General features: G+C 32.9%; 1 pseudogene; it reads right to left on the bottom strand.

The window, feature by feature from the left end:
* Positions 1-541: 541 nt before the first annotated feature.
* The window catches only part of LOC134255083 (ficolin-2-like), a 45,214-nt pseudogene continuing 30,292 nt past the window's right edge, over positions 542-15,463 (bottom strand).

Raw genomic sequence — 15,463 nt, 5'->3', positions numbered from 1 at the left:
ACATTAACAGCCCAACACCAACACTATACCAACCTACCAACCATCAACCAACGTTGGCCCGATGTAGTCTTGCTATCTGGGTTAATGACAAACAAGTTGATGAAACAAGAATATCATCAGTCTCGTTTAACGTCATCATTTCTTTAGTTCTTTGGCCGATAGAATGTCCTTGACAGCAAATTTATTATTGACGGACGTTCTTCATATTACTTGTTAAGTCCATTATTTATACATTCAATTGACAACGAATTTTTCAGTAATTTCCCGATGATGAAAGGGAGAACACGGCGGATGTGACCGGTCGGAAAGAGATGCTCACTTCTCCGTGGTAACTGATCCCAACTCTGATGTTTTGTAGGTCCAATTTTATTTTGTTTAAAACACATTTTTAAACACAGAATCTTATGATTTTAAGGCGAGGAAAAAATTATTGTAAATGCTGAGTAAACATAAATCGTATAGAAATGCTGGCACTCATGTTATTATTAAACGTTAAGTGTCAACATCAGCATAAATATCAAAGGTCTGTTAATACTTTAAGTTACTTTGATCTTATCATCATCTGAGACCGTTTTAATGCTTTTTCTTTAGAGTCCTTCCATTTTCTCCATATCATGTATTCATGACCAGACAATTCAGTCTGTGCATACTTTCCATTAAGGTTGGCTTGGTAACAGAAGTTATACCACCAGGCCCCATGCCATGCTCTGGCACAGTTACCAGCACCCCCGTCATTGTCCTGGTCTTTATTGGTAAATTTCATACCATTGTGATCAGCAAACCGTCACCTAGATCATTGCAATGAAAAACACTGAAGTTTACTTATCATTAAGAAAATATCTATGGCGTAATGTAACACTAGTGACCATTGTAGTCATCCGAGTCTAGGTCTTCATGATACATCTTTTAATGAGTCACCCTCTGTTCTCTTTTACAAAATTGAAACTTGTCATATATAAATGTTTTTTGGCCAAAATATCTAAAATATGATTGTTGTGTATACGATGTATATGTAAATTTGAAACTCGATTCCACAATCTTTCTGCAAACCACCTATTCGTGATTTCGACACTCTCCGTGTACTGTAATACGTATATATACGTCACACTCTATGCATTTTCCTTCATTTATTGTCAATATAAATAGGCATTTGGAACGTGGTGGTGATGGGGATAGTGGTCCTCCATGTATCTGTTTTATTTACATTCTAGTTCTCTTCCCTGCTTTTTCTAGCTGTAAGGTCAAGCAATAACAAACTCCACAATTGCACCCCAGACTCACACATTTTCGACAGATTTGATTTTTTGCTTGTTATGTTCTTCATAATCTTTCGGGGAAGTTGACCCTTCCCCTCCTACATTTACTTTTTGAAGCGTTGCTAATATTAACATGTCGATATCGACATTATCATGTCGGTATCGATATAATCATATCGATCTCGACAATATATTATATTGATATCGATTCTGACTAGAACCATAAATTTGAAATACCGGATACCATATGTGAGGCAAAGTGCTATGTCGATGTTGTCGATATTGACAATTCCATGATGATATCGTATCGATACCGATTCTGATGTAAAAAAAAATATTTTAAGAATTGAGTTATAACATAGTTATACGAAGCAATATTGCAAAACTTAACAAACAATTTTAAGGTTTATAACCAGATTTGATAGTGACACGATATCGAAGATGTTAATAGTGAGGAAAGTTTCGTAAAACATGAAATATTTTATTATACACACAAGTACAAAGCAATATTTCAGCAACCTATAAAAAAAGTAACCTGTCGATATCGCAACTGCATCGTATCTTGAACTCATACATTGGCAGATCACACGACTCACCCGCTGTTCCTCTGTATCCAGACACTGTAAGTGTATATTTATTGTCTTCATCCCCGATGTAAAAATTGGTATACACTGCGTAGGCCTTTTGTCCGTTATGCCTCTGGAGGTCAATGCGGAGTTTTTTGTTTTTATCCTTTGTTAAGGCGTGGATTGCGTCATTTCCTTTGAAAAAAAGTTTTGTACATTAGATAATTGACAAGCTTAAAAGCGTCTGTTCTGTTTTTTTCATTTCTGTTTCTTTTTTTAATGCAAAAACTACTGTCTGTGTATTATGTAAATTACATGCGTCCGAACTTAATGTCGCAATTGATTCGATTTGCAAGAGCAAGCTTTACGTATGAATTATTTCTAAAAAGAGGTAAATTAATGACAAACAAGTTGATGAAACAAGAATATCATCAGTCTCGTTTAAAGTCATCATTTCGTAAGTTCTATGGTCGATACAATGACCTTATCAGCAAATTAAATCTTTCATTCGGTCAAATGCTGACTGACGTTTTTCATACCAATTGTTAGTCCATTATTCATACACTGAATTGACGACGAATTTTTTTCGTTATTTCCTGATCATGAAAAGGAGCACACGGCGGGTGTGACCTGTCGGCAGGGTATGCCCACTCCTCTATGGCAACTGATCCCACCTCTGATGATTCGGAAGTCCGTTTTTGCTCTGCTCCTATTTTGATTGTTTTATGGACTTTTGATATTGAATGCTGTTCGTTATCTCCATATCTTTCATTACATAATTTTTAACAACGGGATTTGGGATGATACCTGGTTAGTACATTTTATACCTGAATCGGCTTCGCCTCGCCGGGTATGAAATTTACTAACCAGGAATGATCCCGAACACTGTGACTAAGACAATATGTAACTAATGATACCTACCAATCCAGTGGTTTTTAGTGACATTTCCAAATCCCTGTTTATACCCTCTCCATGTCCTGTAAAAATCCACGTCACCATCCTCTCGCCTCTGAATGACCTGTATATATTGATTGATATTTCAATGTAGTGTTTCTTTCAAAAATAAACACCGACCAAAATGTTATACTGTAAAATCACATTATTTCGTGGGGTCAAAATTTTGTGGTTTAAGCAAAAATCTCTTGGTTCGTTGGGATTTGAATTGTTGAAGAATTGTTGAGTAGTTATGTATGTCACATTTTACATTTCATAGTGGACATAAATTCATTGGTCTCTTCATACCTCGAAAGCAAGGAAAATTACCCCCCCCCACACACACACACACACGAAAATTTGTGATTTCACAGTATGTAAAGTTCCAAATAATAAAAAGAAATGTCATTATATACTATTTTCATACAAATACGTTATGGAACAAAACAGTTTACTGAGTAATGTAGAATTTTTTGCCCAGCTATGATTAATTGTCATTGTGTGAAATGATTAAGGAACGAAGTCTAAAACAGAAACTTTTGGTCAGTTTGTTCTCTTACACTAAGAACTGCAAATCTCTGAATCGCAATAAAACTGCCTTTTATTTTTATGTCAGAGTTTCCCTCAATGACTTGTTTATGTTATAATAAAAAAAAGTTACGTTTCCAATGAAATTTGTTAATTACGTCCTCATGCTGTGGAACTGGCTTCTAGTTACACTCAGCAAAAGACAAAATGCCATTATGATAATATTTTGTTTAATTCATTTTTATGATGTCCCAGCATCTGAAACTGTCAAAGACTTTTATAGAGTTGAAGTTGAAATACCTAATTAAAAAATATTGAGTATTTAGTAATCATTCAAAAATTGAAGAAAAACACTCACTGTCCACCCTCCTCCATCTGTCGTCATGTCACAGTAGACCTCTCTCCGGATGTCAGGGTAAATAACGTACACACCATCCTGTCCTTTCTTGTTTGGGTCTCTTTTCACAATATCTGAACAATCTTTATATATTTTTTCTATTCAAAGTAAAAAAAAGTTCATGTAATTCAGTAGCTGATTGCATTACGCACGTTTTCATGCACAATTGATTTGAGATTGGATGTTTGTTGATTTTTAACCGATTGGACATTAAACTGAAGTTATTATCTTTTTGAACCTTTACAATATTCTTACAGAAACTGAGGCTATAGCAATTAAAATCGGGATAGATAATATATATATACATGCATACATAATTAAATATATAGTCATGTCAAGGTAAATTAATCTGTTCAATTAGGAATCAATTTAAATTCCGGCAGGATAACGAATCTTGAAGACAAAGAAAATGTACATTATTTGGAATATGTGCGGTAAGAGTGATTGATTGATTGTATATTGTCTTACGTCCTGGACTGGGGGCCATAAAACTAAGACAAGCTCACTTTTGATCTCAGTCTCACTTTTTTCAAAGGAACTAATCGGGGAAAAGTGAGACTGAGGTCAAAAGTAAGCTCCTCTAAGCTTTATGGCCCCTAGTCCAGTTTGTGAATTCTTCATTCAAATAAAGACGTCACAATTTACCGAAGAAAGGCTTCTAATTTAGACCTTACTTGGCACTCAATGCCATTGAACAGCGAGGTGTTTTAACACTAAACGTGACATCAGTTCTCTGTTTTAAGGTCTCATCCGAATAACTTACAACTTTTACTTTAAGAGCACCGAGTACTGACGATGAAACAGTTACTATTAATTTGTTCCGACTGATATGTATCACTTTTTTCCCACCTAAAGAAAGTGTAATTTTAGCTTACTCTATTTAGTACACATTTATTTCCATTAGTTTAATTGACGTTATATCTTACCCTCCAAAACAGGAATACATGTACTAGCGATACAGATTTCATCCTCAGTACAGGTAGGATTCAGACAGTTGCCCACAAAATGCTAAAATTAAAAAAAAACTTAGAGTTACAATTAATTAAATATCATTAAATTCAGTCTCATGTAAATGTTAACATCTCCTTCTTACCATTGGAAAATTATTCCGTTGGACATTAGACTACTGTTATTCTTGAGGACAAATCTTGTGTTTAGCCGGCATGTCTTTTCTTCTTGTATCCAATCCACTGAGCGACACAACTGAAACTTGGAACAAACCATCATACACATTGCAATGTCAGCATTTGTCAAAGGGTTAAAACCTGGAAGTGAGGAATTTTTAAAATTGCTAATTAGCAGAGTTTTTGGGTCGAAAAATAAGCACTGAGTGGAGCATGTCTGTAACAAAGCAAGAAATTGTCCAATACGGTATAAACTGATCATCCTCAAAGAATTATAAATATTAAAGATATTTATAATTTCAAATTTATTTTGGGTAGTTTCCTTTTTTTCTGAAATATAAACAGCAGTCCTTAAGGTCTGCCTTTATCAGATTGATGAATACCCACATGATAGTTTATATTGTAGCATTGCTAAATAATCAAAACACCTGTATTTATTAAAATTTCAAAAGCTTTGAGTGAATTGGAAAAAAAAATCAAATTATGTTTATAAAACATTCATGAAAAATCGAAACATCAATTTGTTTTTATCTTTGTGTTCATCAAAATAAGTGAAAATAGGTTTTTTTATTCCTTGGTCTTATTTCAGGTTTAATGCTATAAAATGCCATCTCTCGAGAATGATTAACATATATTTCTGTAAGCCAAATCATTTTCTAAAGAGTGAACTGATTTTCATACATAATCATTATATGATACTGTAGAGGGATTTCTAAGATATTTTTTCCCATCTAAAGAAAGTGTAATTTTAAGCTAACTCTATTTAATAGACATTTATTTCCATAAGTTTACTTGACGTTATATCTTACCCTCTAAAACAGGAACACATGTACTTAGCGAATATCAAAGTGCATTGTATATTGTCTGTTTGCAGGTGGGATTCAGACAGTTGCTTTCAAAATGTTAGAATTACATTTAAAAAAATCTTAGTGTTAAAATAAATTAAATATCATTTAATTCAGTCTCATGTAAATGTAACACCTGAACTCTTACATAAAATTATTTTACGTTAGACATGAAAAGTTACATTAATTTGTTCATTAGACTACTGTTATTCTTTAGGAAAAAAATTTATGTTTGTTTTTCAAAGTGTATTTTCTTTCCATTGTAAAATATATTGATGTAATCCACTGAGCGAAAAAACTGAAACTTGGAATTTAAATATCAAAGTAAATGTTAACATCACCTTCTTACCATTATACACATTGCAATGTCAGCATTTGTCAAAGGGTTAAAACCTGGAAGTGAAGAATTTTTAAAATTGCTAATTAGCAGAATTTTGGGGTCGATTGGGTAGGAGCACTGAGTGTAGCATGTCCGTAACAAAGCAAGAAATTGTCCAATAGGGTAGAAACTGGTCATCTTCAAAGGATTACAGATATTTATAATTTCAAACTTATATTAGATAGTTTCTAATATAACATTTCATGTTTTTTTTCCTGAAATGTATACGGCAGTCTTAAAGGCCTGCCTATTTCAGATTGATGAAGTCTCCCATGATTATTTATATTGTAGCATTGCTATATAATCAAAACACTTTTATTTATTAAAATTTCAAAAGCTTTGAGTGAATTGAAAAAAAAATCCAATTAAGTTTATAAAACATTCATGAAAAAACGAAACATCACTAGATTTTTATCTTTGTGTTTATCACAATTAGGGAAAAACGTTTTATTCCTTGGTTTTATTTCAGGTTTATTGCTATAAAATGCCATCTCTTGAGAGGTGACACATTAATATATATTCTCTGTAAGCACCAATCATTTACTTAAGGGCTTGGAAAGACATCTCTCTGATTTTCATAGATTTTGCATGACAAGTACAAAACCAAAAGTTTCACACATGCACCTGTTTGCAATGGAAATTAATTAAATATGGACATTTTTGACCAAATGAAAACATAATAATTGAAGAAATGAAAAAATATTTTTTTATCTCTATGTGGTGAACTCAAACATAAATCATTGTATCATAAGAAAGCATAAATTTTTAGGATATACAAGGCATATATATTTATTTCAGAATAAACCCCACTCTAAGAAAAAGGTCCTGAAAATGTTATAGTTTTTGAAACTGTAAAAAATATTTTTTTTAAAGTTTTTTGAGAATTTTAAGGAAATTTTTCAAACTTTCAGTGTGCTTTCATACTTCGTGAATAGTAATGTTTTCTTATTTTGAAAAAATGGAGTGGGATCTCAAAGCTATTTTTATGTATCTATAAAGAGACATACAGTTATATTTCAGAAGAATCTGCTTTATCAAATTTAGGCAGAGTTTAAGATGCAATTGCTAGGCTATAAGGATAATAACTAACACTTCTGTCACCAGTTATCTTACTGAACAGAGCTTCTATGCCAAAACTTGAAAAATCTGAACTGCAAATCTAATGTTGTCTACGGAATAGAATGCAGTTTATGTGGACACGTTTATAATGGTGAAACAAAGGGATCAATGAAGGTAGGATTCTTTTCTAGTTTCTGACTGACTAGATGAATTATTCAAAGTCCATTTGCTTAAATGTTTTATATATGTAAATATAGGTAAAGGAATTTTAAAGACGAAATTTTTCTTTCCACATAACAATTGTACAACTTTTAATAGAAACGGTATACCGCATTGAAAACTAGAAGGGAGTATATTTTTGCGAAATGGTGGCGTGTGATCTTTTCTGTCTCTCAGAATTATCATAGAACATTGAATTAGTCATAATTTTACACAATCAAAGACTTGATGAAATTTTCCATTGTAAGTTAATTTATAATTAGGTACAAAGTTTTTAAATTTATTAAATAAATATAATTTTTCAAACAAACTATAATTGTTTTTATAAGCTTCGAATCTGAGTACAGATTAAAAAATCAGTAAAAGTATTTTTTTTTCTCTAAGTAAACAATCAAAACTTTTTTTTAATTTTTGTATCATTTTGTATATTTATTTGATAACTTTACCATATGTAAAAGCAAAATTTGAATATAGAAGAGATAACAAAAACTAATATTCTTTCAAAAATAAGAAAAGTTGAGAAAATTCGGATTTAGTCAATATTCATTTTAGTTAACTTAATAACATGTATGTCAGTTTGGTAATACTATCTTATTCGCCCTTTATGGTAGTATCTTGTTATGCATAAAGGAAAAATATTCAATCTTTTGAAATACAAGTATGAATCGCTTAGTTGGCGACAATATGTTTTATTATTAATGTCCAGGAAAAAAGGTAGTTACCTTGACCTGACCTTGACTCCAATATAAACCGGTCAAACTTAATCTCACAGATACCATTATTTCGTTAAACTGTCTTATTAATTATTTAAAAACAAGAAATGTGAGAGGAATCCTACCTTGGCTACAGCCGAGTTTGTTGCAAAGCAACCGGTAGATCTTTGAGCAATGGGTAGGAAAAAATGAGCTTGAGTCATCAAGAACTAGCCATATTTTAAGGTCTATTTAAGCAATCTTACCGGAGATATCAACTAAATGTTTCTCTCTGTAGTAAAAAGACGATAAAGGAATGTACAAGGGTTGTTCGGAAAGTTTGTAGACTAGCAGCATAAAATTAAAACCAATTAAGATATATCAATGGACTCTTTAACGTTTAATTAGCATCATTTTTAATTTATTCATATAATAAACTATACATCACTGGTTACCTTTTTTTTGATAAATTGTTGATGTTTTTAAAGCAATGATATGTACAGACGGCTCAACTTCGAAAATTACATTTTTTTGCTACCTAAGTGCCACTGAGAAAAAAAATTATCATATGAGAATTTGTCATTCAAAAATGGCGTTAATTCACCTATGCGGTATAACAGTATTATACCATTAAATTTGCAATATTAGCTCCTTATGTTAGTTATATGAAATTTCATTGCAAATTTTGTATGAAATGCAGAAACAATGAGTTATTATGACATCAGAAGGGGGGAGGTCTTTTTCATACATGCTATAAAGTTTCATCCCCTGGAAATCTGGCATAGACCTAGGAAATATTTAAAAGGGCCATAGAAAAATAAAATGCATTCAAAGAACTTGTTTTTAAATACGAAAAAGAATAAGAAAGACGAGAAATGTAAATTTGTAGTAAGGGTTTTCAAAGTTTATCATCTAGTGAGTGACGTTGATCATGCGTGATAGATGTGGAAGGCCGATAAGCAAATATGCTGTTATAATTAAGTTAGAATCTTTCACCATGTATAGATCTATTTACAACATCATAAGCATTGAAGTCAGCTATCCATGTAATATTAAAATTACAGAAACAAGACGAGTTTGAATCTTTACTTAAGTCCAATGAATCTCATTAAGAGAGAATCGCGTAAGTGTGTGAGGTAGAGAATGTGGACATTGAGAAACAATGACGTCATGTAACTAAATGGTGACTTTATGGTGTTAAACGTATACTTTGTTATCATATATAAAAATGGTGCTAATTCGCTTTGAGATATTTATGTATATGTATAAAAATGAATCGTCAATAATTATATATAAGCATAATGTGAAAAATTTCTGTTCAATTTTGGAGATATATTATATAATAGTACTATATTGATCCAGGGAGCTCCTGGCATCCCTTGTGAGTTATTATCAGAGGGCTTCTGCAGATGTTTTACCTCGTGTTATATTGTATGTTATTGAATAAATGATTGAAAAAAAATGGCGACTGCGCCGGTTGAACAAATAATGTCATTTTATTTTAGGATAATTTGGAAAAAATTAAAGGTATAAAGCAAAAATTTCATAATTTTGAACCGTAATTTATTTAAGTTATTTAAAGACAATGCAATTTCCAGAGACATCTATTTTTTATAGGTTTTTCATGTCTCAGATTTTTCTTTCTATTGATTTATTGGTTTGCATAGGCCTGTGTGTAAACAACACTTCATAAACGCTGTCCATTGATATACGATTAGAGTAAACGAAACAACGCCCGGCAATTCATTTCTTATGGGAATGTGAAAATATATAGATGAACACCTTAGTATTTACTTGTTACTTGTGTAATTACAATGTAACAAACCGTGGCGATGACTGATCAGGAGTTCTTCATCTTTTTCACTTGTTTTCATTATTAATAAAGCGTTCAATATTAGCATTTTTACCTTTCAATCTATCCTTTATCAATTCAGTTTGATCTTTTTTTTTAAATTGATAGACAAAGTTTCATACTCCGATGATTCACATTTCGCCTTTGAGGATTATTCTACTCAGTCTATTAGTTTTTGTTAAAACATTACTGTTTTTATCTGCGACATAAGTAAAACTAGTATGTCCTTTATAGTTAAAAGTTGCATTGACGTAATTGAAAGCAAACTTAATTACAAATTCTTTCAATCACTTAGGAAAAATAAATTACATTACATTACATAACATATACTTACCGGGTATTTTGATAACCCAACCACTGCATGAACTATGAGAAAATGAACAGTCCTTAAAGGGGCATGAACAGAGTTTCAATTGATTATAACAAACAATTTAAATGTTTACAATACCTAAATAAGGAAATTTAAATGAACAGCAAAAATTTTAACGTCATTTGTCGGTTTAAAATTAGATACATAACTTAAAAATCTTCACTATGTAAACAAGGATCTCACCTTGTTTTGTTTTCATATATACACTGTAGATCACTAATATATATAAATCACTAGAAACTATCTAATGGTATTAAAAATTCACTTATCAATTGAAAAATCTGCTTTGAACGAACATATATAAGTATGGATAATTAATTTAAAAAAAAAAAAAAAAAAAAAACATGACACGGGCCTTGTTTATATAACAAAAAATTGGAGCTCTATATCTGTCTTGTATCTCGAAATCTTAAATTCAAACTTTTGATAATCATAATAAATGTCTTTATTAAGTATTATGTGACCGGTCGGTAGGGGATGCTTACTCCTCCATGTCACCTGATCCCCCCTCCGATGTTTTGGGGGTCCGTGTTTGCTCTGCTCTTATTTTATATTGTTTCATGGACTTTGAGACTGCATACTATTCGTTATCTCCATACCTTTCTTGCAAATATTTAAGAAATGGAAAATAAATTTGAAAATTTTCAGCATGTCTCCATGTACCTTGAAGCTCAAAAGTCCATCAAACAATTCAGTTGAATACATTCGGAAATGACCATTATTTGCAAATGATTAAGGAAGTAAATTTACGAGTTCCATATTTATTGAAAAAGCAGCTGTCAATGGTATCAAAAGCCTGGACTTAAATTTATCGTGGGAAATGGTTGTGTATAAAGTTAAAAGATTGTAACTTTTTAAGCTGTTGATTTTTGAAAAATCTTGTGATTTCAAATTGTCCAAAATTTCTTTTGATTTTTTGAGCATCCATGTCTTATTTGAAATCGATTACCTGATATTCTTTTGTTAAGCGATCGCTTGGTTTCACGAACATAAACAAGCCTACACAGATTACATTCTATTCCATAGACAACATTAGAAGATTTGCAGATCAGATTTTCCTAAGTTTTGGTATAGAAGCTCTATCCGGTAAGACTACTGGTGAAAGAAATGTTAGTTATCAAAATGTCACAGGATTTACAGTTTTGAACAGAACATTTTGAAACAGAAGACATGGGATCAGAAAAGAAATTATCAAGTATATCTGTAATAGAAACTTTTCGTTGTAAAATGTGCTTTATAATCAATTTCAATTACAACATGTAATGGTAACAATCCTCTGTTAAAACTAATGTCTAAACAACTGTATCTTATTTCTATTCTCAATGACCGTGTAGTGTAGGGCAGCGCCGCGAGAATTCCATCGGCATCGAAAGCAAGTTTTTTTGACTTGCCTAGATAGCCGAGCGGTCTAGCGCGCTGTACCTGCTCTGCTAGGAGACAGATTCCGAAGGTTGAGAGTTCAACCCCGGGCTGGGGCGGAAGTGGGTATCCATGTAAAAGTGAATTTCTTTGTGTTTTATATATATAAATATATATTTAAATTTGAAGATTGTCTTCCTTAGAAAGAGATGTATGAGTATAAGTAGGATTACCACTTGTAGAATTAAATGGAAGTTCTTCTCAATTATAATTTAAATAATGACACAAACGAAGACAGTGTTAATACCTGCTTTGTCGTCATGTACTGATCATGTATTCCATCTTATTCTCTTTTCACTTCTGGATTATTTAACACAGAAGAATAGATGGTTTTCATATTGGTTCTCAATATTTTAATACTTGACTTTAACATCTGATACAGTTAATCCACTCTGACAGGATGTCAACGTCTTCTTTCTCATATCTGGTCCATCCTCTGGTGTAAATTGCAACAGAATCCATACTATTTATGAAATTCCGATGCCAGCTGAAGGGGTTTCCTATATTTAGGACCTCTTAAAATAAGCGATCTAAGGTCCTCATTATTTACTATTTTTACGTCACCTGTAATAACGTGTCCAGCAAAACTATAGCTATAGGGCGAAGAACATGAACACGATGGAGGATTATGTTTCAGGCTTGGAGGTTATAAACCTTGACTCGGGCTCCAGCTCCAACTGTGGATCCAACTCAAAATCGTACTCCTAGGAGTACGAGATTAAAATCTTAGGCTATTAGCTCACCTGAGCCGAAGGCTCAAGTGAGCTTTTCTGATCAAAATTTGTCCGTTGTCTGTCGTCGTTGTAGTCGTTGTTGTCGTCGTCGTTGTCGTAAACTTTTCACATTTTCGACTTCTTCTCAAGAACCGCTGGGCCATTTTCAACCAAACTTGCCACAAAGTATCCTTGGGTGAAGGGGATTCAAGTTTGTTCAAATGAAGGGCCACACCCTCATTAAAGGGGAGATAATTGGGAATTAATAAATATTTGATGGCATATTTTAAAAATCTTCTTCTCAAGAACCACTGTGCCAGGAAAGATGAAACTTACGGGGAAGCATGCTCTGGTAGTGTAGATTCAAGTTTGTTCAAATCATGACCCCCGGGGGGTAGGGCGAGGCCAAAATGGCCGACCAAAGATTTACATAGAAATATATAGGAAAATTCTTTAAAAATCTGCTTCTCAAGAATGACAAAGCCATAATTCATCATATTTATATGGAAGCATGCTCAGGTAGTGTGGATTCAAGCTTATTCAAATCATGACCCCTGGGGGTAAGGCGTGGCCAAAATGGCCGACCAAAGTTTTACATAGAAATATATAGGAACATTCTTTAAAAATCTTCTTCTCAAAAATGACAAAGCCATAATTTATCACATTTATATGGAAGCATGCTCAAGTTTGTTCAAATCATGACCCCCAGGGGTAGGGCGGGGCCAAAATGGCCGACCAAAGTTTTTAAAGATATATATATAGGAAAATTCTTTAAAAATCATTTCCTAAAAAAATAGCAAAACCTTGATTGGTCTTGGGACTACTTTTGGATTTAAACTTTACAATAAAAAGCCATCTTCTACTTTTTCCTACCCTTAGTGCTCAGGTGAGCGATATGGCCCATGGGCCTCTTGTATAAATTTTCGAATAAGAACTCCTAAGAGTACGTACTCGGGCTTTTTTTTCAATTATACAAGCGGTCTTTTTGAAACTTTTCAGTAATGGCGACGCCCATGTAATGTTTGCGCTGGTGATTTGTGGCAGTATTCTAATGGGTATAGTGGTGGGTTCATTTGTTTATTTTCCATTAAAACGTTTTCAGTTATATTTTTTCAATTATCCTCATAAAATTGCATATGATTTCTATAAAACGTAAAGGGTTGTATTGGTTACTTTGTATCCGACGACAAAGTACAATATCGTCTGCATATACACAGCAGACTACACATCTACATCTACATCTACATATTACAGCGTTCCATCAACCCTTATGATTATACGCTGGCCCTGCGCAAACGGACCTATAAATTTTAATTATAAAACGTATGTGGAAAGAGAAAAAAAAAACAACTAAGTGCCATAGAAGGTATAAATAAACCTAGTGCAATGAAAAACAATTTACAAAATTGTGCATGAAAAAATGTGTATTTACATTGTGATCTACTTGTTTTTATAAAAATAAGAGTTATGGGACATAGCTTGGGACCAGAGTTCTGAACTGGTCCAGAGAGGCCGCTGCCACCACTGAGTGTGGGAGAGAATTCCACAAGGTTACTGTATGGGGAAAGAAGCTAAATTTATAATAATCTGTTCGTGTACTGAAAGTCTGAAAGTGAAGAGGACTAGTATTACGTGTAATGGTCGTTGTCTGGGGTACTAATTAAAGGTTTTGGTCTATAGCCACTAATTTGTGTGTAATTTTAAATAACATTATAAGTCTACATATATTTCTTCTATTGTCTAATGCTGGCCAATTTAGATGGTGTAACATATCTGAGACACTGCTAGTATTGTGGTATCTATGTGTCACATATCTTGCAGCTCGTCTTTGAACATTTTCTAGTTTATCTTTAAGTTTTTGGTATGAGGTGCCCAAACTGAAGAACAGTATTCGAGGTTAGACCTGACCATTGATTTATATGCCAAAGATTTTGTTTCTTCATTTTTTATCTGCAAATTTCTGTTTAGAAAACCCAGTATCTAATTGGCCTTAGAAGTTATATTATTAATATGTGGTTCCCAGGACATGTTGTAGGATAATGTTACCCCTAAATATTTTGCTGTCTTTATAGATTCTAATGTGTGTCCTTTCAGATTATAGGTATATTTTACTGGTGTGCGAGATCTGGTAATACTAAGTGAATTACATTTTTGAGGATGAAATTGCATTCCCCAGATATGTTCCCAATTAGCTAACGAGTCAAGATCTTTTTGAAGAATTACACAGCTGACGACAGGCATTGGACTAGATACCTCACCATCAAGGACAACCTGTTATACTCTGTTGCTGAGAAAACCAGAGACCCACCTCCAGGTGTTGCCACGTATTCCATAGTTATCCAACTTTCTTAACAACTTCTGGTGAGGCACCTTATCAAATGCCTTTGAGAAGTCCAGTATAATTAAATCAGTTTGAATGTTTGAGTGTAAATTTTCCAATAATTCATGGCTAAGTGTAAGTAGTTGAGTTTCGCAACTTTTCTTAGCTCTAAATACATGTTGGCAATCTACTAAAATATCATATTGATCTAAATGGTTCAACACTTTGCTGACAACTCTATGTTCTAGAATTTTACAACAAATGCATGTTAACGAGACAGGTCTATAATTACTAGCCAAATATATTTCCCCCTTTTTGAATATAGGAATGACATTTGCTTGACGCCAGTCTGCAGGTACCTCCCCTTGTGCCAATGAGATGTTAAAAATATGTGCAAGGTGTGGAGCGAATTCAGATGAATATTGTTTAAGGATGCGAGCTGGTATTTCATCTGGCCCTGTTGCTTTGCTAGGATCTAATTTATCTAATAATTTTTGTGTGCCATTTACAGTTATGTGTATATCTTTCATGGATGGATAATTGTCATTCAATTGTGGTATTTGTTCTTGGTCATTTTCAGGTGTGAAGACTGAATGATATTGTTTATTAAGAATTTCCGCTTTCTGTTTGGTATCATCAATAAGTATCCCTTCAGATCTTAAAGGGGCTACTCCTGAACTGTCTTTTTTGGTGTTGCTAATATCATTCCAAAACTTTTTCTGTTTTTGTGAAGTCTCTATATTTTCATCATAACAAATAATATTCTCCAAATAAGTCCAATATGCTTTCCT

Source organism: Saccostrea cucullata, unplaced genomic scaffold (genome assembly GCF_032062105.1).
Source record: "Saccostrea cucullata isolate Sc308-1 unplaced genomic scaffold, CSIRO_AGI_Scuc_v1 ctg4265, whole genome shotgun sequence".
NCBI classification, from domain to species: Eukaryota; Metazoa; Mollusca; class Bivalvia; order Ostreida; family Ostreidae; genus Saccostrea; species Saccostrea cuccullata.
This window is presented reverse-complemented; position numbering and strand designations above follow the sequence as displayed.